The sequence below is a fragment of the Arachis hypogaea genome, chromosome 10 (assembly GCF_003086295.3).
Source record: "Arachis hypogaea cultivar Tifrunner chromosome 10, arahy.Tifrunner.gnm2.J5K5, whole genome shotgun sequence".
In the NCBI taxonomy this organism is placed as follows: Eukaryota; Viridiplantae; Streptophyta; class Magnoliopsida; order Fabales; family Fabaceae; genus Arachis; species Arachis hypogaea.
In genome coordinates this window covers 25,348,985-25,371,723 of record NC_092045.1, presented here as the reverse complement: position 1 = coordinate 25,371,723, position 22,739 = coordinate 25,348,985, and the positions used below count along the sequence as shown (strand labels likewise).

Here is a 22,739-nt window from a genome sequence, read left to right as displayed (position 1 = left end):
ACGGCGAAAGCAAAGATTTCGAAAACGCTTACTAAAAAGTTGCTATACAAAAACAACTAAAAAGTACAAGCGAAAAAACGAAATCAAAGGAAGGGGTAAAACAAAAGTTTCAAGCGCTAGCTAAAAGGTTGTTATCCAAAAACAACTAAAAAGCATAAAAGCGGAACAAAAAGTCAAAACGCAAAACACCGCATAATAAGCTAAAAAGTTACTACAAGTAGCTAAAAGCAAAAGGGTGTCCAAAGCGTCCACAGAAACCATCCAAAAACAAAAGAGCCCAGAGGCCGGGCAAAAAACCAAAGATAAAAGGGTTACAGAGGATCAAGGTCCTTTCCGGACTCCACATCAACAGAAGGCTGCGGAGGAAACATAGAAATCGGGACAGCATCGACGGCACCGTCATCCCGGGTTGAAACCTCCACACCAGATCCATCCCCGGCCAAAGGTGAAGTCGGGTTCGCAACCGGAACTTTGGGGTCGGACACCGGAACCTCATCCTCGTTGGGAGCAGGAACAATCTTTCCCTCCACAACAACGTTATCCGTACTAAATAAACTCAGATCCAGGTCAGGAGCAAGAACCCGGACCTGAGCCTTCAAATTTTCAAACATAGCATCCATACCCTTAGCCACATGACCTTCTAGCTCGTAAAAATCATCCTGAGCGGATTGCAATCTCTCCTTTGTCTCCACAAGCTCGGCATATGTCCGAGTATAATTCTCCGTCGCCGCCTTCGCCATCTCCTCAGATGCTTTCGCTGCCGCCACAGCCACGGTAGCTTTAGCTTTCTCCTTCTCCAAAGACGCCTCCAGCTCAGTAATCCTAGCAGCCTTCAGTTCACTAATCCTCTCGAACTCAGACTGAGCCTTCTCAAGTCGGGAGCTGGTCGCACCAATGGGGGATTTCTTGAACTCCCGGGCAATAGCGGCATGAAGACTAGCCATCCAGACACAACTCCGCGCCATATACTGAAAATGATGCTCCATAGACACATCATCAGTAGAAATAAAGGTCTGAGGGAGAATATGCTGTTCAATCCAACCAAGAGCATCAAAATCCTTGTCATTAATCCTCTCGATATTTCGAGCAGCCACAGACTTCTTCGTCCGACGAAGGAACTTCATGGAATCCGCCTGAGAAGACATCTCTGCAGAAATAAAAGAAAAAGGATTACCACAACAGAAATTCCACCAAAACAAGGAAAACCAAAATACTAAAAAAGATGAATCTCTGAGAGGTCGGGAACTACCTAACTCGGAACGGAGAAGGCTTGGATCTCCCAACATTTTCTTCGTGTCCAAGTGAGGTGCCCGACCCCATAAACTGCTCACCACACCCACAAAAGCCTGCTCCACCTCATCTAGACTCTCAAAGGTATACTTAGCAGACACTACATTCTCCTGCCAACAAAGAGGAAAAGAAGGCTCCCCACTCTCATCTAGAAAGAAAGGTCGGACGTCTCCAGTAGCCCGGACCTTGAAATAAAAGTTCTTAAAATCATGAAAGGACTCATCATACAAGGTACAAAACTTCCTTCCCTGGTTAGCCCTAAAAGAGACCCAAGATACCTTCCCTCCACCCGACCCCGGCTTCGTCAACACAAACAAATAGGAAAAAAGAGAAATAGAGGGGGAGACGCCCAAAAACTGACACAAAAGTTGAAACAGCTTTAAAAACGCCCAAGAATTTGGATGGAGCTGCGTAGGGGCAAGGTTACAAGACCATAACACCTCGGACTCCAGATCGGTAAAGGGAAGTCGAACACTCAGCTTAGAGAAAAAACAATCATAAGCATAAAAGAAGAGCTTCTCGGAACTATCTAAGGGCGGGAAGCACACTCTCTCCTCGGATTCCGGGGCCACTAGTTCGTAATCCCTCTCAGACTCCCTATTCTCACATATGCTACAGTGCCTACGGAACCTAGCTAAATACTCAGAATCTACCACAGAAGGGACTCTTAGAGGAAGAGGGTCTACCCAACCAAGACCACATGGAATCTTAGTCGACATCGCTTGAAGAACCTTTCGAGACATAAAATTTTTACCTACAAAGAAGAATACAACAGCAAGCAAAAATCACATAAAGAAGACAGCGAAAACCCATTCAGCAAAGCAAGAAACAAAAACCCCACGAAGAAAACGCGGCAACCCGGAACAAAAATACCGGAGAACAAAAAAGAGCCCCCCCATATACAAACAACAAGCAATGGCGGCGCCTCTTTTCGGGGCAACCCAGGCATAAAGAAAAAGAAACAAACAAGAGCCACACAAAGAACAGAAGCATATGTGCACAAGAAAAGAGAAACATGGGAACAAACCTGGAAGAAAGAAACGAAGACGACGAGCTCCGAAGCAAGGAGAACGAAACGACGGCGCAGAGGGAACCCCAGAAAGACACACGGAGAGATTCGGGGAAGCAGAGCAAAGAGAAAGAAGAAGCAGTGCTCGGAAAGGATAAAGAAAAACAAAAACGCAGAAAAAGGAGGAAAGGGGCAAATAAATAAAGCCTTCACAGAGCCCGAACGGAAATCGAAGAAAAACGGTAAAATGCAATAAATGCAGGAACGGCCATTTTTGAATTTTGAAAAACTACTATGCCCGAGCTCGACCTCCCAAAAAGGACGAACTCGGGCAGGGGCACTGTTCATACCCTGACCGGGCTCCTCCAACTCGGCAACTTCATAAAAGGTCCGACCTCGTCCTAAGGCTCACGCCTACAGGTCGGACCTCGGACAATAAAGCAAAGAAGGCCCATCAAAAAGGAACGCAGCCCAAAACCTAAAGGCCAAAAAGGCCTAGAAAAGGCGGTTCCACAAAGATAGAGATAAAACTCCCAAAGATAAGATAAGATAAGAATATCTTATCCAGGGAAGATCACGGCCAACTACTATAAATACACTGGAGCACCCAGGTATGGCATTCATTCCACGTTCTACACATATCTGCTTGGACCCATGCTAACTTAAGCATCGGAGTGTCATTGCAGGTACAACCACCAACCACTCTGCATATCGAGCTCGGGTCCCTGACCCCCACCTCGGGCCTCTCCAGACGACCGAGCTACACGTTTCAGGTAACCCTCGGAACAGATGGGAAGGACAGCCAGTTCTCCAGATTTTTTGAAATCTTTAAAAAGCTCCAAATCAACGTACCATTTGCTGAAGCATTGGAGCAAATGCCCCTCTACCCAAAGTTCTTGAAGGAGCTCATGACAAGAAAAAGAAACTAGGGTGAAAAGGAGACTGTAGTACTAACCGAGGGATGTAGTGCCATCATACAAAAGAAACTTCCCCAGAAAATGAAGGACCCAGGAAGTTTCCAAATCCCCTGCATCATAGGGTATATCACTATTGAAAAGGCATTGTGTAACTTGGGAGCTAGCATCAATCTCATGTCCTTGAACATGATGAGAAGGATGAGAATTGAGGAAGCTAAACCAACAAGAATGGCACTCCAATTAGCTGACAGAACACTCAAGTTTCCACATGGAGTGGTGGAAGATTTATTGGTGAAGGTGGAAGAATTCATCTTCCCAGCTGACTTTGTTGTGCTGGATATGGAAGAAGAGGCAAACACTTTAATTATCCTAGGAAGGCCATTCCTAGCTACTGTTGGAGCCATTATTGATGTGCAAAAAGGAGAACTAGTCTTGAGATTACATGAGGAAAAGATGGTCTTCAATGTCTTCAAGGCAATGAGTTATCCCAAGGAAGCAATAAGAGAATGCATGATGGTGGACACCATAGAACAAATAGTCCAAGGAGTTCTGGAAGAAGAGCAATATGAAGAAAGTATGGAATTGGAGCAACAAGCACCACGTGAAGAACCACCACAAAGAACCATGGAAAGTTCAATCATGACAAACCACAAAGATAACAATGAAGAAGAGGCACCGAAACTAGAGCTAAAAACCCCACATCCAAGCTTGAAATATGCATATCTAGGTGACAACAGCACCTACCCAGTGATCATCAACTCAAGCTTGATCAAGGAGCAAGAAGAGGAGCTCATCCAAGTGCTAAAACAACACAAGAATGCTATAGGTTGGACACTCACAGACCTAAAAGGGATCAGCCCTTCAATGTGTATGCACAAGATCCTACTTGAGGAGGGTGCCAAGCCCTCAAGGTAACAACAAAGAAGGTTAAATCCAACCATGAATGAGGTAGTCCAGAAGGAAGTGTTGAAGTTATGGCAAGTTGGGGTGATCTACCCCATCTCAGACAGTCCTTGGGTGAGCCCAGTACAAGTAGTTCCAAAGAAAGGAGGAATCACTGTTGTACCAAATGAGAAGAATGAGCTGATACCAACAAGAACAGTGACCGGTTGGCGCATGTGCATCGACTACAGGAAGCTCAATGAAGCCACCAGGAAGGACCACTTCCCCCTACCATTCATGGACCAAATGCTCGAGAATCTAGCGGGTCATGAATACTACTACTTTCTTGACGGTTATTCGTGTTACAACCAAATAGTTGTAGACCCAAAAGACCAGGAGAAAACTTCATTTACTTATTCATATGGTATTTTTGCTTACAGGAGGATGCCCTTTGGACTGTGCAATGCACCTGCAACATTCCAAAGGTGCATGCTCTCCATATTTTCGGATATGATTGAGAGGTTCATCGAGGTGTTTATGGATGACTTCTCTGTATTTGGTAACACATATTCTGATTGCTTGCATCACTTAGCCCTGGTGCTAAAGAGATGCCAAGATACCAACCTTGTTTTAAACTGGGAAAAATGCCATTTCATGGTTACAGAAGGAGTGGTCCTTGGTCATAAAATTTCAAAAAAGGGCATAGAAGTAGATAGGGCAAAGGTGGAGGTGATTGAAAAGTTACCTCCACCTTGCAATGTCAAAGCAATCAGAAGCTTTTTGGGACACGCTAGTTTTTATAGGAGGTTTATTAGAGACTTCTCTAAGGTTGCCAAGCCATTGAGCAACCTACTTGTCTCTAATGTGCCTTTTGTTTTTGATAATGAATGCATGTTAGCCTTTGAGGAGCTTAAGAACAAACTTTCCTCTACACCTATCATAGCACCACCATGTTGGGATCTACCCTTTGAGTTGATATGTGATGCATTAGATTTTGCTGTGGGTGCTATTTTAGGACAGAAGAAGGATAAATTAGTGCATGTCATTTATTATGCCAGCAAGGGTCTTAATGAAAATAAAAGGAACTACACCACTACAGAGAAGGAATTACTTGCCATTGTCTTTGCTTTTGATAAATTTAGATCATATCTCATTGGTTCTAAAGTAATTGTATTCACTGATCATGCAGCACTAAAATACTTGCTTACAAAACAAGAATCCAAGCCAAGGCTAATAAGATGGATCCTACGACTCCAAGAGTTTGACATCAAAATTAAGGATAGGAGTGGAGCAGAGAACAAAGTTGCTGACCACCTCTCAAGAATCCTACAAGAGAAAGAAGGAGCACACCATCTTGCAGTGAATGAAAGCTTCCTGGATGAGCAATTGATGATGATACAAGAGACCCCTTGGTTTGCTGACATAGCCAATTTCAAGGCCATTGGGGAACTACCAACTAACATCAACAAACATATGAAGAGAAAGCTCATCAAAGATGCTAAATACTATATCTGGGATGAGCCATACTTGTTCAAAAAGTGTGCTGATGGGATTTTGAGGAGGTGTATATCCCATGGAGAAGGACAAGAGGTGCTTTGGCAATGTCATGGATCTGCATATGGAGGCCACTTTAGTGGAGAAAGAATAGCAGCCAAAGTGCTCCAATGTGGATTCTACTGGCCAAGCATTTTCAAGGATGCAAAGGACTTGGTGTCAAGGTGTGATGAATGCCAGAGGGCTGGCAATTTACCCAGGAATAATGAGATTCCACAGAGATTTATAATGGAGCTAGAACTATTCGATGTATCGGGAATTGACTTCGTGGGGCCTTTCCTATCCTCCTACTCAAATAGTTATATACTTGTGGCTGTAGATTATATGTCAAAGTGGTTAGAGGCTATTGCCACCACCACAAATGACAACAAGGTTGTAATGAGCTTCTTAAGAAAGAATATTTTCAGCAGGTTCGGAGTTCCCAGAGCACTCATTAGTGATGGAGGGACATATTTCTGCAATAAACAACTGGAAGCACTCCTTATCAGATATGGAGTCAAACACAAGGTGGCAACCCCTTATCATCCACAGACCAACGGGCAAGCAGAGATTCCCAACAGGGAGCTAAAAAGAATTCTCGAAAAAACTGTTGGAAGCTCAAGGAAGGACTGGTCTAAGAAACTAGACGATGCTTTATGGGCCTACAGGACAGCGTTCAAGACCCCCATTGGGATGTCACCTGGTATGCGAAATTGTGATCACTACAACTTCGCACAACTAACCAGCAAGTGTACTGGGTCGTCCAAGTAATAAACCTTACGCGAGTAAGGGTCGATCCCACAGATATTGTTGGTATGAAGCAAGCTATGGTCACCTTGTAAATCTTAGTCAGGCAAACTCAAATGGGTATGGGTGATAACGCATAAAACATGAAGATAAAGATAGAGATACTTATGTAATTCATTGGTAGGAATTTCAGATAAGCGTATGAAGATGCCTTCCCTTCCGTCTCTCTGCTTTCCTACTGTCTTCATCCAATCCTTCCTACTCCTTTCCATGGCAAGCTTAAGCAAGGGTTTCACCGTTGTCAGTGGCTACCTCCCATCCTCTCAGTGGAAATGTTCAACGCACCCTGTCACGGCACGGCTATCCATCTGTCGGTTCTCGATCAGGCCGGAATAGAATCCAATGATTCTTTTGTGTCTGTCACTAACGCCCTGCCCTCAGGAGTTTGATGCACGTCACAGTCATTCAATCATTGAATCCTACTCAGAATACCACAGACAAGGTTAGACCTTCCGGATTCTCTTGAATGCCGCCATCAGTTCTAGCCTATACCACGAAGATTCCGGTTAAAAAATCCAAGAGATATTCACCCAGTCTAAGGTAGAACGGAGGTGGTTGGCAGTCACACGTTCATAGGTGAGAATGATGATGAGTGTCACGGATCATCACATTCATCAAGTTGAAGAACAAGTGATATCTTAGAACAAGAACAAGCGGAATTGAATAGAAGAACAATAGTAATTGCATTAATACTCGAGGTACAGCAGAGCTCCACACCTTAATCTATGGTGTGTAGAAACTCCACCGTTGAAAATACATAAGTGATAGTGTGATCATTGGTTTCAGCCCCAAAGAGGGAACCAGAAGAACCAAGATCTGATCTAAGAACTAGATGTCCAAAGATGAAAATACAATAGTAAAAGGTCCTACTTATAGAGAACTAGTAGCCTAGGGTGTACAGAGATGAGTAAATGACATAAAAATCCACTTCCGGGCCCACTTGGTGTGTGCTTGGGCTGAGTATTGAAGCATTTTCGTGTAGAGACTCTTCTTGGAGTTAAACGCCAGCTTTTATGCCAGTTTGGGCGTTTAACTCCCATTTTGGTGCCAGTTCCGGCGTTTAACGCTGGGATTTCTGAGGGTGACTTTGAACGCCGGTTTGGGCCATCAAATCTTGAGCAAAGTATGAACTATTATATATTTCTGGAAAGCCCAGGATGTCTACTTTCCAACGCCGTTGAGAGCGCGCCAATTGGGCTTCTGTAGCTCCAGAAAATCCACTTTGAGTGCAGAGAGGTCAGAATCCAACAGCATCTGCAGTCCTTTTTAGTCTCTGAATCAGATTTTTGCTCAGGTCCCTCAATTTCAGCCAGAAAATACCTGAAATCACAGAAAAACACACAAACTCATAGTAAAGTCCAGAAAAGTGAATTTTAACTAAAAACTAATAAAAATATACTAAAAACTAACTAGATCATATTAAAAACATACTAAAAATAATGCCAAAAAGCGTACAAATTATCCGCTCATCACAACACCAAACTTAAATTGTTGCTTGTCCTCAAGCAACTGAAAATCAAACAAGATAAAAAGAAGAGAATATACTATAGACTTCAAATTATCAATGAAACTTAGCTCCAATTAGATGAGCGGGACTAGTAGATTTTTGCCTCTGAACAGTTTTGGCATCTCACTTTATCCTTTGAAATTCAGAATGATTGGCTTCTTTAGGAACTCAGAATACAGATAGTGTTATTGATTCTCCTAGTTAAGTATGATGATTCTTGAACACAGCTATTTCATGAGTCTTGGCCGTGGCCCAAAGCACTCTGTCTTCCAGTATTACCACCGGATACATACATGCCACAGACACATAATTGGGTGAACCTTTTCAGATTGTGACTCAGCTTTGCTAGAGTCCCCAATTAGAGGTGTCCAGGGTTCTTAAGCACACTCTTTTTGCCTTGGATCACAACTTTATTTTTTTTTTCTTCTCCCTCTTTTTTTTCTTTTCTTTCTTTCTCTTTCTCTCTCTCTTTTTTTTTCGATTTTTTTTCGTATTCACTGCTTTTTCTTGCTTCAAGAATCATTTTTATGATTTTTCAGATCCTCAGTAACATGTCTCCTTTTTCATCATTCTTTCAAGAGCCAACAATTTTAACATTCATGAACAACAAATTCAAAAGACATATGCACTGTTCAAGCATACATTCAGAAAACAAAAAGTATTGTCACCACATCAAACTAATTAAGCTAGTTTTAAAGATGAATTCGAAATCCTGTACTTCTTGTTCTTTTGTAATAAAAACAGTTTTCATTTAAGAAAGGTGATGGATTCATTGGACATTCATAACTTTAAGGCATAGACACTAAGACACTAATGATCACAAGACACAAACATAGATAAACATAAGCATAAAATTTCGAAAAACAGAAAAATAAAGAACAAGGAAATTAAAGAACGGGTCCACCTTAAATGGTTATGGAAAAACAAAAAGCAATGCTTTTACCACACCAAACTTAAAAGGTTTTGCCCGTCCTCGAGCAAAAGAAGAAAGAAGAGAGTAGAAGAAGAAGAAATGAAGGAGATGGAGGGGGCTTTGTGGTTCGGCCAAAAGGGGAAGAAGTAGTGGTTTGGTTGTGTGAAAATGAAAGAGTGAAGATGGGTTTATATAGGAGTGGGGGGGCTCATGGTTCGGTCATGTATGGGTGGGTTTGGGAGGGAAAGTGGTTTGAATTTGAAGGGTGAAGTAGATGGGGTTTTATGAAGGATAGATGTGAGTGGTGGGGTAGGTGGGGATCCTGTGGGGTCCCCAGATCCTGAGGTGTCAAGGAAAAGTCATCCCTGCACCAAGTGGCATGCAAAAATGCGTTTTTAGCCATTTCTGGCGTTAAACGCCGGGCTGGTGCCCATTTCTGGCGTTTAACGCCAGTCTGGTGCCCCTTTCTGGCGTTAAACGCCAAGAATGGTGCCAGACTGGGCATTAAACGCCCAACAGCTAGCCTTACTGGCGTTTAAACGCCAGCACGCTCTCCTCCAGGGTGTGCTATTTTTCTTTCTGCTTGTCATTCTGTTTTTACTTTTTTCATTGATTTTGTGACTTCTCATGATCATCAACCTACAAAAAATATAAAATAACAAAGAAAAAATAGATAAAAACATAACATTGGGTTGCCTCCCAACAAGCGCTTCTTTAATGTCATTAGCTTGACAGAGGACTCTCATGGAGCCTCAGAAATGCTCAGAGCTATGTTGGAACCTCCCAACACCAAACTTAGAGTTTGAATATGGGGGTTCAACACCAAACTTAGAAGTTGGTTGTGGCCTCCCAACACCAAACTTTAGAGTTTGACTGTGGGGGCTCTGTTTGGCTCTGTTTTGAGAGAAGCTCTTCATGCTTCCTCTCCATGGTGACAGAGGGATATCCTTGAGCATTAAACACAAGGGATTCTTCATTCACTTGAATGATTAATTCTCCTCTATCAACATCAATCACAGCCCTTGCTGTGGCTAGGAAGGGTCTGCCAAGGATGATGGATTCATCCATGCACTTCCCAGTCTCTAGGACTATGAAATCAGTAGGGATGTAATGGTCTTCAACTTTTACCAGAACATCCTCTACAAGTCCATAAGCTTGTTTTCTTGAGTTGTCTGCCATCTCTAGTGAGATTTTTGCAGCTTGTACCTCAAAGATCCCTAGCTTCTCCATTACAGAGAGAGGCATGAGGTTTACACTTGACCCTAAGTCACACAAGGCCTTCTTGAAGGTCATGGTGCCTATGGTACAAGGTATTGAAAACTTCCCAGGATCCTGTCTCTTTTGAGGTAATTTCTGCCTAGACAAGTCATCCAGTTCTTTGGTGAGCAAAGGGGGTTCATCCTCCCAAGTCTCATTTCCAAATAACTTGTCATTTAGCTTCATGATTGCTCCAAGGTATTTAGAAACTTGCTCTTCGGTGACATACTCATCCTCTTCAGAGGAAGAATACTCATCAGAGCTCATGAATGGCAGAAGTAAGTCCAATGGAATCTCTATGGTCTCATTTTGAGCCTCAGATTCCCATGGTTCCTCATCTGGGGCCAGTGGACGTCCATTGAGGTCTTCCTCAGTGGCGTTCACTGCCTCTTCCTCCTCTCCAAATTCGGCCATGTTGATGACCTTGCACTCTCCTTTTGGATTTTCTTCTGTATTGCTTGGAAGAGTACTAGGAGGGAGTTCAGTAATTTTCTTGCTCAGCTGATCCACTTGTCCCTCCAAATTTCTAATGGAGGACCTTGTTTCAGTCATGAAACTTTGAGTGGTTTTGATTAGATCAGAGACCATGGTTGCTAAGTCAGAGGTATTCTGCTTAGAACTCTCTGTCTGTTGCTGAGAAGATGATGGAAAAGACTTGCTATTGCTAAACCTGTTTCTTCCACCATTATTATTGTTGAAACCTTATTGAGGTCTCTGTTGATCCTTCCATGAGAAATTTGGATGATTTCTCCATGAAGGATTATAGGTGTTTCCATAGGGTTCTCCCATGTAATTCACCTCTTCCATTGAAGGATTCTCAGGATCATAAGCTTCTTCCTCAGATGAAGCTTCTTTAGTACTGCGTGGTGCATTTTGCATTCCAGACAGACTTTGAGAAATCATATTGACTTGTTGAGTCAATATTTTGTTCTGAGCCAATATGGCATTCAGAGTGTCAATCTCAAGAACTCCTTTCTTCTGACTAGTCCCATTGTTCACAGGATTCCTTTCAGAAGTGTACATGAATTGGTTATTTGCAACCATTTCAATCATCTCTTGAGCTTCTGTAGGCGTCTTCTTCAGATGAAGAGATCCTCCAGCAGAGCTATCCAAAGACATCTTGGATAGTTTAGAGAGACCATGATAGAAAATTCCAATGATGCTCCATTCAGAAAGCATATCAGAGGGACACTTTCTGATTAATTGTTTGTATCTTTCCCAAGCTTCATAGAGGGATTCTCCTTCCTTCTGTCTGAAGGTTTGGACTTCCACTCTAAGCTTACTCAATTTTTGAGGTGGAAAGAACTTTGCCAAGAAGGCATTGACTAGCTTTTCCCCAAGAGTTCAGGCTTTCTTTAGGTTATGAGTCCAACCATATTCTAGCTCTGTCTCTTACAGCAAAAGGGAATAGCATAAGTCTGTAGACCTCAGGGTCAACCCCATTAGTCTTGACAGTGTCACAGATTTGCAAGAATTCAGCTAAAAACTGATGAGGATCTTCCAATGGAAGTCCATGGAACTTGCAATTCTGTTGCATTAGAGAAACTAATTGAGGCTTAAGCTCAAAGTTGTTTGCTCCAATGGCAGGGATAGAGATGCTTCTCCCATAGAAGTCGGGAGTAGGTGCAGTAAAGTCACCCAGCACCTTCCTTGCATTGTTGGCATTGTTGTTGTTTTCGGCTGCCATAGGTTCTTCTTTGAAGATTTCTGTTAGGTCTTCTACAGAGAGTTGTGCTTTGGCTTCTCTTAGCTTTCTCTTCAAGGTCCTTTCAGGTTCAGGATCAGCCTCAACAAGAATGTTTTTGTCCTTGCTCCTGCTCATAAGAAAGAGAAGGGAACAAGAAAATGTGGAATCCTCTATGTCATAGTATAGAGATTCCTTTAGGTGTCAGAGGAAAAGAAAAGTAGAAGACAGAAAAGTTCGAACTTATCAAAGAAGATGGAGTTCGAATTTTGCATTAAGGAATAGTGTTAGTCCATAAATAGAAGGATGTGAGAAGAAGGGAAGTAATTTTCGAAAATTAAGTAAAAGATTTTGAAAACATTTTTGAAAAACGCTAATTGATTTTCGAAAATGAAAGTGGAAAAGAAATCAAGTGATTTTTGAAAAAGATTTTGAAATTAGAAATCAAAAAGATTTGATTGAAAACTATTTTGAAAAAGATGTGGTTAAGAAGATATGATTAGTTTTAAAAAGATGTGATTGAGAAGATATGATTTGAAAAACATTTTAAAAAGATTTGATTTTTGAAAATTAAAAACTTGGCTAACAAGAAAAGATATGATTCAAACATTAAACCTTTCTCAGCAGAAAAGGCAACATACTTGAAATGTTGAATCAAATCATTAATTGTTAGCAAGTATTTTTAAAAATAGAAAGAAATTGATTTTGAAAAAGATTTGATTGAAAAGATATGATTTGAAAAAGATTTGATTTTGAAAAAGTTTGAAAACTGAAAAAAATATGCATCAATGATGAGCGGATAATTTGTATGCTTTTTGGCATTGTTTTTAGTGTGTTTTTAGTATGATCTAGTTAGTTTTTAGTATATTTTTATTAGTTTTTAGTTAAAATTCACTTTTCTGGACTTTACTATGAGTTTGTGTGTTTTTCTGTGATTTCAGGTATTTTTTGGCTGAAATTGAGGGACCTGAGCAAAAATCTGATTCAGAGACTAAAAAGGACTGCAGATGCTGTTGGATTCTGACCTCCCTGCACTCAAAGTGGATTTTCTGGAGCTACAGAAGCCCAATTGGCACGCTCTCAACGGCGTTGGAAAGTAGACATCCTGGGCTTTCCAGCAATATATGATAGTCCATACTTTGCCCAAGATTTGATGGCCCAAACCGGCGTTCCAAGTCACCCTCAGAAATCCCAGCGTTAAACGCCGGAACTGGCACCAAAATGGGAGTTAAACGCCCAAACTGGCATAAAAGCTGGCGTTTAACTACAAGAGAAGTCTCTGCACGAAAATGCTTCATTGCTCAGCCCAAGCACACACCAAGTGGGCCCGGAAGTGGATTTTTATGTCATTTACTCATTTCTGTAAACCTTAGGCTACTAGTTTTCTATAAGTAGGACCTTTTACTATTGTATTTTCATCTTCTGATCTTTGGAATCTTTTGATCACTTTAGATCTCTAGATCATCTTTGGATGTCTAGTTCTTAGATCACTGGGAGGCTGGCCTCACGGCCATGCCTAGACCTTGTTCTTTTGTATTTTCAACGGTGGAGCTTCTACACACCATAGATTAAGGTGTGGAGCTCTGCTGTACCTCGAGTATTAATGCAATTACTATTGTTCTTCCATTCAATTCCACTTGTTCTTGTTCTAAGATATCACTTGTTCTTCAACTTGATGAATGTGATGATCCGTGACACTCATCATCATTCTCACCTATGAACGTGTGACTGACAACCACCTCCGTTCTACCTTAGATTGGGTGAATATCTCTTGGATTCCTGATTGCACGATGCATGGTTGATCGCCTGACAACCGAGTGCTCGTCTGACAAACGAGCCAACCATTCCGTGAGATCAGAGTCTTCGTGGTATAGGCTAGAACTGATGGCGGCATTCAAGAGAATCCGGAAGGTCTAACCTTGTCTGTGGTATTCTGAGTAGGATTCAATGACTGAATGACTGTGACGTGCTTCAAACTCCTAGCAGGCGGGGCGTTAGTGACAGACGCAAAAGAATCGATGGATTCTATTCCGGCCTGACCGAGAACCGACAGCTGAATTCCGCGTGCTGTGACAGAGCATATGCAATCGTTTTCACTGAGAGGATGGGAGGTAGCCATTGACAACGGTGAAACCCTACACAAGCTTGCCATGGAAAGGAGTAAGAAGGATTGGATGAAGACTGTAGGAAAGCAGAGAGACGGAAGGGAAGGCATCTTCATGCGCTTATCTGAAGTTCCTACCAATGAATTACATAAGTACCTCTATCTTTATCTTATTGTTATTTTCGTTCATCATCATATCAATTGAGTTTGCCTGACTAAGATTTACAAGATGACCATAGCTTGCTTCATACTAACAATCTTCGTGGGATCGACCCTTACTCGCGTAAGGTTTATTACTTGGACGACCCAGTGCACTTGCTGGTTAGTTGTGCGAAGTTGTGTAATGCCATGGTATTGAACACCAAGTTTTTGGGGTTCATGACCGGGGATTATGAGAGTTGTGAAAAGTATTGTTCACAATTTCGCGCACCAAGTTTTTGGCGCCGTTGCCGGGGATTGTTCAGTTTGGACAACTGACGGTTCATCTTGTTGCTTAGATTAGGTATTTTTTTCTTCAGAGTTCTTAAGAATGAATTCTAGTGTTTCAAGGTGATGTTCTTATCATCACCAAAGCTGATTGATCTTCATCAATTTAGCTCTTGAATGCAATGTTCTGCTGAAGCTTGGCTGACCATGTCTAATTCCTTTAGACTGAAGTTTTAGACTAACATTGCATGATTCCTGGAATTCTCATTAAGAACTTTGATACCTTTTTCCACTTAATTTTCGAAAAACACAAAAAAAAAATCATAAAATCCAAAAATTTCTTGTTTGAGTCTAGTGTCTCATCTTAAGTTTGGTGTCAATTTCATGCATTCATTCATGTGTCTTAAGGATTTTCAAGTAGTTCTTGATGATTTCTTACTCTAATCTTTGAATTCTCTTGACTTGAGTATTTGTGTGTCTCATATGCATTCTCATTAGTGTCAGTAGTATACAAACTGCTAAGTTTGGTGTCTTGCATGCATTGTTATTTGATTCTTGTTGCATTTTGATTTTTCCTTATTATTAAAAATCCAAAAATATTTTTAATTTGTGTCTTCTCAAGTCAATTATACAGAGAATTGAAGATTCAGAACATACAGCAGAGGAATTGCACAGAAAAAGCTGGGCGTTCAAAACGCCCAGTGAAGAAGGACAGACTGGCGTTTAAACGCCAGCCAGGGTACCTGGTTGGGCGTTTAACGCCCAAAAGGGTATAGTTTTGGGCGTTAAACGCCAGAATGTGCACCATTCTGGGCGTTTAACGCCAGGATGGCACAAGGAGGAAGATTCTGTTTTTCAATGCAATTTTTTTCAGGTTTTCAAAGTTTTTCAAAATCAAATCTTTTTCAATCAAATCTCTTTCAAATTTAATTTCTTTCTTTTTTCAAAGATACTTGCTACCAATTAATGATTTGATTCTACATTTCAAGTATGTTGCCTTTTCTGTTGAGAAAGGTTTAATGTTTGAATCATATCTTTTCTTGTTAGCCAAGTTTTTAATTTTCAAAATCAAATCTTTTTAAAATGTTTTTCAAATCATATCTTCTCAATCACATCTTTTTAAAACCAATCATATTTTCTTAACCACATCTTTTTCAAAATAATTTTCAATCAAATCTTTTTGATTTCTAATTTCAAAAGCTTTTTCAAAAATCACTTCACTTCTTTCCCACTTTCATTTTCGAAAATTAAGTAATGTTTTTCAAAAATGTTTTCAAAATTTTTACTTAATTTTCGAAAATCACTTCCCTTCTTCTCACATCCTTCTATTTATGGACTAACACTATTCCTTAATGCAGAATTCGAACTCCATCTCCTTTGATAAGTTCGAATTTTCTATTTCTGTCTTCTACTCTTCTTTTCCTCTGACACTTCAAGGAATCTCTATACTGTGACATAGAGGATTCCACATTTTCTTGTTCTCTTCTCTTTCTTATGAGCAGGAGCAAAGACAAAGGCATTCTTGTTGAGGCTGATCCTGAACCGGAAAGGACCTTGAAGAGAAAGCTCAGAGAAGCCAAAGCACAACTCTCTTTAGAGGACCTGACCGAATTCTCCAAAGAAGAAGAACACATGGCAGCCGAAAACAACAATGCCAACAATGCAAGGAAGGTGCTGGGTGACTTTACTGCACCTACTCCCGATTTCTATGGGAGAAGCATCTCTATCCCTGCCATTGGAGCAAACAACTTTGAGCTTAAGCCTCAATTAGTTTCTCTAATGCAACAGAATTGCAAGTTCCATGGACTTCCATTGGAAGATCCTCATCAGTTCTTAGCTGAGTTCTTGCAAATCTGTGACACTGTCAAGACTAATGGGGTTGACCCTGAGGTCTACAGACTTATGCTATTCCCTTTTGCTGTAAGAGACAGAGCTAGAACATGGTTGGATTCTCAACCTAAAGAAAGCCTGGACTCTTGGGAAAAGCTAGTCAATGCCTTCTTGGCAAAGTTCTTTCCACCTCAAAAATTGAGTAAGCTTAGAGTGGAAGTCCAAACCTTCAGACAGAAGGAAGGAGAATCCCTCTATGAAGCTTGGGAAAGATACAAACAATTAATCAGAAAGTGTCCTTCTGATATGCTTTCTGAATGGAGCATCATAGGTATTTTCTATGATGGTCTCTCTGAACTATCCAAGATGTCTTTGGATAGCTCTGCAGGAGGATCTCTTCATCTGAAGAAGACGCCTATTGACGCTCAAGAACTGATTGAAATGGTTGCAAATAACCAATTCATGTACACTTCTGAAAGAAATCCTGTGAACAATGGGACTAGTCAGAAGAAAGGGGTTCTTGAGATTGACACTCTGAATGCCATATTGGCTCAGAACAAAATATTGACTCAACAAGTCAATATGATTTCTCAAAGTCTGTCTGGAATGCAAAATGCACCAAGCAGTACTAAGGAGGCTTCATCTGAGGAAGAAGCTTATGATCCTGAGAACCCTTCAATAGAAGAGGTGAATTACATGGGAGAACCCTATGGAAACACCTACAATCCTTCATGGAGGAATCATCCAAATCTTTCATGGAAGGATCAACAGAGACCTCAACAAGGTTTCAATAACAATAATGGTGGAAGAAACAGGTTTAGCAATAGCAAGCCTTTTCCATCATCTTCTCAGCAACAGACAGAGAGTTCTAAGCAGAATACCTCTGACTTAGCAACCATGGTCTCTGATCTAATCAAAACCACTCAAAGTTTCATGGCTGAAACAAGGTCCTCCATCAGAAATTTGGAGGGACAAGTGGGTCAGCTGAGCAAGAAAATTACTGAACTCCCTCCTAGTACTCTCCCAAGCAATACAGAAGAAAATCCAAAAGGAGAGTGCAAGGCCATCAACATGGCCGAATTTTGGGAGGAAGGAGAGGCAGTGAACGCCACTGAGGAAGACCTCAATGGACGTCCACTGACCTCCAATGAGTTCCCCAATGAGGAACCATGGGAATCTGAGGTTCAAACTGAGACCATAGAGATTCCATTGGACTTACTTTTGCCATTCATGAGCTCTGATGAGTATTCTTCCTCTGAAGAGGATGAGTATGTCACTGAAGAGCAAGTTGCTAAATACCTTGGAGCAATCATGAAGCTAAATGACAAGTTATTTGGAAATGAGACTTGGGAGGATGAACCCCTTTTGCTCACCAAAGAACTGGATGACTTGTCTAGGCAGAAACTGCCTCAAAAGAGACAGGATCCTGGGAAGTTTTCAATACCTTGTACCATAGGCACCATGACCTTCAAGAAGGCCTTGTGTGACTTAGGGTCAAGTGTAAACCTCATGCCTCTCTCTGTAATGAAGAAGTTAGGGATCTCTGAGGTACAAGCTGCAAGAATCTCACTAGAGATGGCAGACAACTCAAGAAAACAAGCCCATGGACTTGTAGAGGATGTTCTGGTTAAAGTTGAAGACCATTACATCCCTACTGATTTCATAGTCCTAGAGACTGGGAAGTGCATGGATGAATCCATCATCCTTGGCAGACCCTTCCTAGCCACAGCAAGGGCTGTGATTGATGTTGATAGAGGAGAGTTGATCATTCAAGTGAATGAAGAATCCTTTGTGTTTAAGGCTCAAGGATATCCCTCTATCATCATGGAGAGGAAGCATGAAGAGCTTCTCTCAAAACAGAGTCAAACAGAGCCCCCACAATCAAACTCTAAGTTTGGTGTTGGGAGGCCACAACCAAACTCTAAGTTTGGTGTTGAACCCCCACATTCAAACTCTAAGTTTGGTGTTGGGAGGTTCCAACATGGCTCTGAATATCTGTGAGGCTCCATGAGAGTACTCTGTCAAGCTAATGACATTAAAGAAGCACTTGTTGGGAGGCAACCTAATGTTTTATAATTAACTATTTTCTTTTGTTATGTTTTTTGTAGGTTGATGATCATGAGAAGTCACAAAATTAATGAAAAAAGCAAAAACAGAATGAAAAACAGGAAGAAAAATAGCACACCCTGGAGGACGCACCCACTGGCGTTTAAACGCCAGTGAGGTTAGCTGTTGGGCGTTTAACGCCCAGTCTGGCACCATTCTGGGCGTTTAACGCCAGAAAGGGGCACCAGACTGGCGTTAAACGCCAGAAATGGGCAAGAAGCTGGCGTTAAACGCCAGAAATGGGCACCAGCCCGGCGTTTAACGCCAGAAATGGCTCAAAATGTGATTTTGAATGCCATATGGTGCAGGGATGACTTTTCCTTGACACCTCAGGATCTGTGGACCCCACAGGATCCCCACCTACCCTACCACTCTCTCTCTTCTTCACCCATTCACCAATCACCTCAACACCTCTTCCCCAAAAACCCTTCACCTATCAAATCCCATCTTTCTCTTCACCACTCACATCCATCCCTCATAAAACCCCACCTACCTCACCATTCAAATTCAAACCACTTTCCCACCCAAACCCACCCTCAAATGGCCGAACCCTACCATCCCCCTCTCCTATATAAACCCTCCTTCACTCCTTCATTTTCACACAACATACACACCACTTCTCCCCCTCTTGGCCGAAAACAAAAGCCATTCCCTTTTCCCTCAATTCTTCTTCTTCTACTCTCTTCTTTCTTCTTTTGCTCGAGGACGAGCAAACCTTTTAAGTTTGGTGTGGTAAAAGCATTGCTTTTTGTTTTTCCATAACCATTTATGGCATCCAAGGCCGGAGAAACCTCTAGAAAGAGGAAAGGGAAGGCAAAAGCTTCCACCTCCGAGTCATGGGAGATAGAAAGATTCATCTCAAGGGTGCATCAAGACCACTTCTATGAAGTTGTGGCCTTGAAGAAGGTGATCCCCGAGGTCCCTTTTTCACTCAACAAGGGTGAATATACGGAGATCCGACATGAGATCCGAAGAAGAGGTTGGGAAGTTCTTACCAACCCCATTCAACAAGTCGGAATCTTAATGGTTCAAGAGTTCTATGCCAATGCATGGATCACCAAGAACCATGACCAAAGTATGAACCCGGATCCAAAGAATTATCTTACTATGGTTCGGGGGAAATACTTGGATTTTAGTCCGGAAAGTGTGAGGGTGGCGTTCAACTTGCCCATGATGCAAGGAGATGAACATCCTTACACTAGAAGGGTCAACTTTGATCAAAGGTTGGACCAAGTCCTCACGATCATATGTGAAGAGGGTGCCCAATGGAAGAGAGATTCAAGAGGGAAGCCGGTTCAATTGAGAAGGCATGACCTCAAACCCATGGCTAGAGGATGGTTGGAGTTTATCCAACGCTCAATCATCCCCACTAGCAACCGGTCCGAAGTTACCATAGACCGGGCTATCATGATTCATAGCATCATGATTGGAGAAGAAATAGAAGTTCATGAGGTTATAGCCCAAGAACTCTATAAGGTGGCGGACAAGTCCTCTACCTTGGCAAGGTTAGCCTTTCCTCATCTCATTTGTCACCTCTGTTATTCAGTGGGAGTTGACATAGAGGGAGACATCCCCATTGATGAGGACAAGCCCATCACTAAGAAGAGGATGGAGCACACAAGAGACCCCACTCATCATGAGATCCCTGAGATGCCTCAAGGGATGCACTTTCCTCCACAAAATTATTGGGAGCAACTGAACACCTCCCTAGGAGAATTAAGTTCCAACATGGGACAACTAAGGGTGGAGCATCAAGAACACTCCATCATCCTCCATGAAATTAGAGAAGACCAAAGAATCATGAGGGAGGAGCAACAAAGACAAGGAAGAGACATTGAGAAGCTCAAGCACTCCATAGGATCTTCAAGAGGAAGGAAGAGCCGCCATCACTAAGGTGGACCCGTTCCTTGATTTCCTTGTTCTTTATTCTTCTGTTTTTCGAATTCTAGTGCTTATGTTTATCTATGTTTGTGTCTTGTGATCATTAGTGTCTTAGTGTCTATGCCTTAAAGTTATGAATGTCCTATGAATCCATCACCTTTCTTGAATAAAAACGTGCTTAAATTGAAAAGGAAAGTGTTCCGAGGGTTGCCTGAAATTGTAGGTCGATCTCGGACGAGATCTTCTGTGCTGGTCGGAGCTGTTGTGTCCGACTTGTTGATGGTGGCTGGAGCCGCCGTGTCCGACTTGTTGGACTTGGTGGTGGTGCTGATCCTTCATCCCCGGAGGGTGGGGGGTACCTGCAAGGGACTCCGATGCTTAAGTTAGCAAGGGTATTAAGCAGGTATTGAGTAGAATCAGAGTATGAGTTATACCTGGGTGCTCCACTGTATTTATAATGGTGAGATGTGGCCTCCTGTGGATAAGATAAGTTAGTTATCTTATCTTTATCTTTATCTTATCTCTGAGTGAGGTCATCTTATCTTCAAGGGAACCGCCTTTATCTTTCTGGGCTTTGGCTGCCTTTAGATTGGGCTGTGTTCCTTCGTTTTGGGCTTGCTTTGGGCTCCTTTGGCGATTTGGCCGAGCTCTTTGAGAAGAGGTCGGGCATTTTGGCCGACCTCTTTGAGAAGAGGTCGGATATTTGGCCGACCTCTTTGAGAAGAGGTCGGATATTTGGCCGAGCTCTTTGAGAAGAGGTCGGGCATTTTGGCCGACCTCTTTGAGAAGAGGTCGGATATTTGGCCGACCTCTTTGAGAAGAGGTCGGATAGTTTGACCTGAAGAGGTCGGTCAGCTTGTTGCTAAACATCCCGGGTCGGACAGCTTGACCCAGGGTATGAACAGAAAGAATTGCATGAATTTTGAATTTTATAACAGTTTAATTATTTTGATGTGGTGGCAATATTTTTGTTTTCTGAATGTATGCTTAAACAGTGCATATGTATCTTGAATTTGTGGTTCATGAATGTTGGCTCTTGAAAGAATGATGAAAAAGGAGACATGTTACTGAGGATCTGAAAAATCATTACAATGATTCTTGAAGCAAGAAAAAGCATTACTATTCAAAAAAAAAAACGAAAAAAAAAAGAAAAAGAGAAAGAAAAGAAAAAAATAAAGTTGTGATCCAAGGCAATAAGAGTGTGCTTAAGAACCCTGGACACCTCAAATTGGGGACTTTAGCAAAGCTAAGTCACAATCTGAAAAGGTTCACCCAATTATGTGTCTGTGGCATGTATGTATCCGGTGGTAATACTGGAAGACAGAGTGCTTTGGGCCACGGCCAAGACTCAAAAGGTAGCTATGTTCAAGAATCATCATACCTTACTAGGAGAATCATTAACACTATCTGGATTCTAAGTTCCTAAAGAAGCCAATCATTCTGAATTTCAAAGGATAGAGTGAGATGCCAAAACTGTTCAGAGGCAAAAAGCTAAAAGCCCCGCTCATCTAATTGATACTGATCTTCATAGATGTTTTTGGAATTTATTGCATATTTTCTTCTTTTTATCTTATTTGATTTTCAGTTGCTTGAGGACAAGCAACAATTTAAGTTTGGTGTTGTGATGAGCGGATAATTTGTATGCTTTTTGGCATTGTTTTTAGTGTGTTTTTAGTATGATCTAGTTAGTTTTTAGTATATTTTTATTAGTTTTTAGTTAAAATTCACTTTTCTGGACTTTACTATGAGTTTGTGTGTTTTTCTGTGATTTCAGGTATTTTCTGGCTGAAATTGAGGAACCTGAGCAAAAATCTGATTCAGAGACTAAAAAGGACTGCAGATGCTGTTGGATTCTGACCTCCCTGCACTCAAAGTGGATTTTCTGGAGCTACAGAAGCCCAATTGGCACGCTCTCAACGGCGTTGGAAAGTAGACATCCTGGGCTTTCCAGCAATATATGATAGTCCATACTTTGCCCAAGATTTGATGGCCCAAACCGGCGTTCCAAGTCACCCTCAGAAATCCCAGCGTTAAACGCCGGAACTGGCACCAAAATGGGAGTTAAACGCCCAAACTGGCATAAAAGCTGGCGTTTAACTCCAAGAGAAGTCTCTGCATGAAAATGCTTCATTGCTCAGCCCAAGCACACACCAAGTGGGCCCGAAAGTGGATTTTTATGTCATTTACTCATTTCTGTAAACCTTAGGCTACTAGTTTTCTATAAGTAGGACCTTTTACTATTGTATTTTTCATCTTCTGATCTTTGGAATCTTTTGATCACTTTAGATCTCTAGATCATCTTTGGACGTCTAGTTCTTAGATCACTGGGAGGCTGGCCTCACGGCCATGCCTAGACCTTGTTCTTATGTATTTTCAACGGTGGAGCTTCTACACACCATAGATTAAGGTGTGGAGCTCTGCTGTACCTCGAGTATTAATGCAATTACTATTGTTCTTCCATTCAATTCCACTTGTTCTTGTTCTAAGATATCACTTGTTCTTCAACTTGATGAATGTGATGATCCGTGACACTCATCATCATTCTCACCTATGAACGTGTGACTGACAACCACCTCCGTTCTACCTTAGATTG

At 41.7% G+C, this 22,739-nt stretch overlaps 2 non-coding genes across 2 annotated transcripts; one reads left to right on the top strand and one right to left on the bottom strand.

Moving 5' to 3' along the window:
• The first annotated feature begins 11,288 nt into the window (after window positions 1–11,288).
• On the top strand, window positions 11,289–11,396 carry LOC112718592 (small nucleolar RNA R71). The gene has a single exon (XR_003160925.1). It is a non-coding gene; the product is annotated as a small nucleolar RNA R71 (small nucleolar RNA).
• Window positions 11,397–16,363: 4,967 nt separating this feature from the next.
• Window positions 16,364–16,471, bottom strand: LOC112719227 (small nucleolar RNA R71). Its single transcript, XR_003161537.1, has one exon. It is a non-coding gene; the product is annotated as a small nucleolar RNA R71 (small nucleolar RNA).
• Window positions 16,472–22,739: the final 6,268 nt, after the last annotated feature.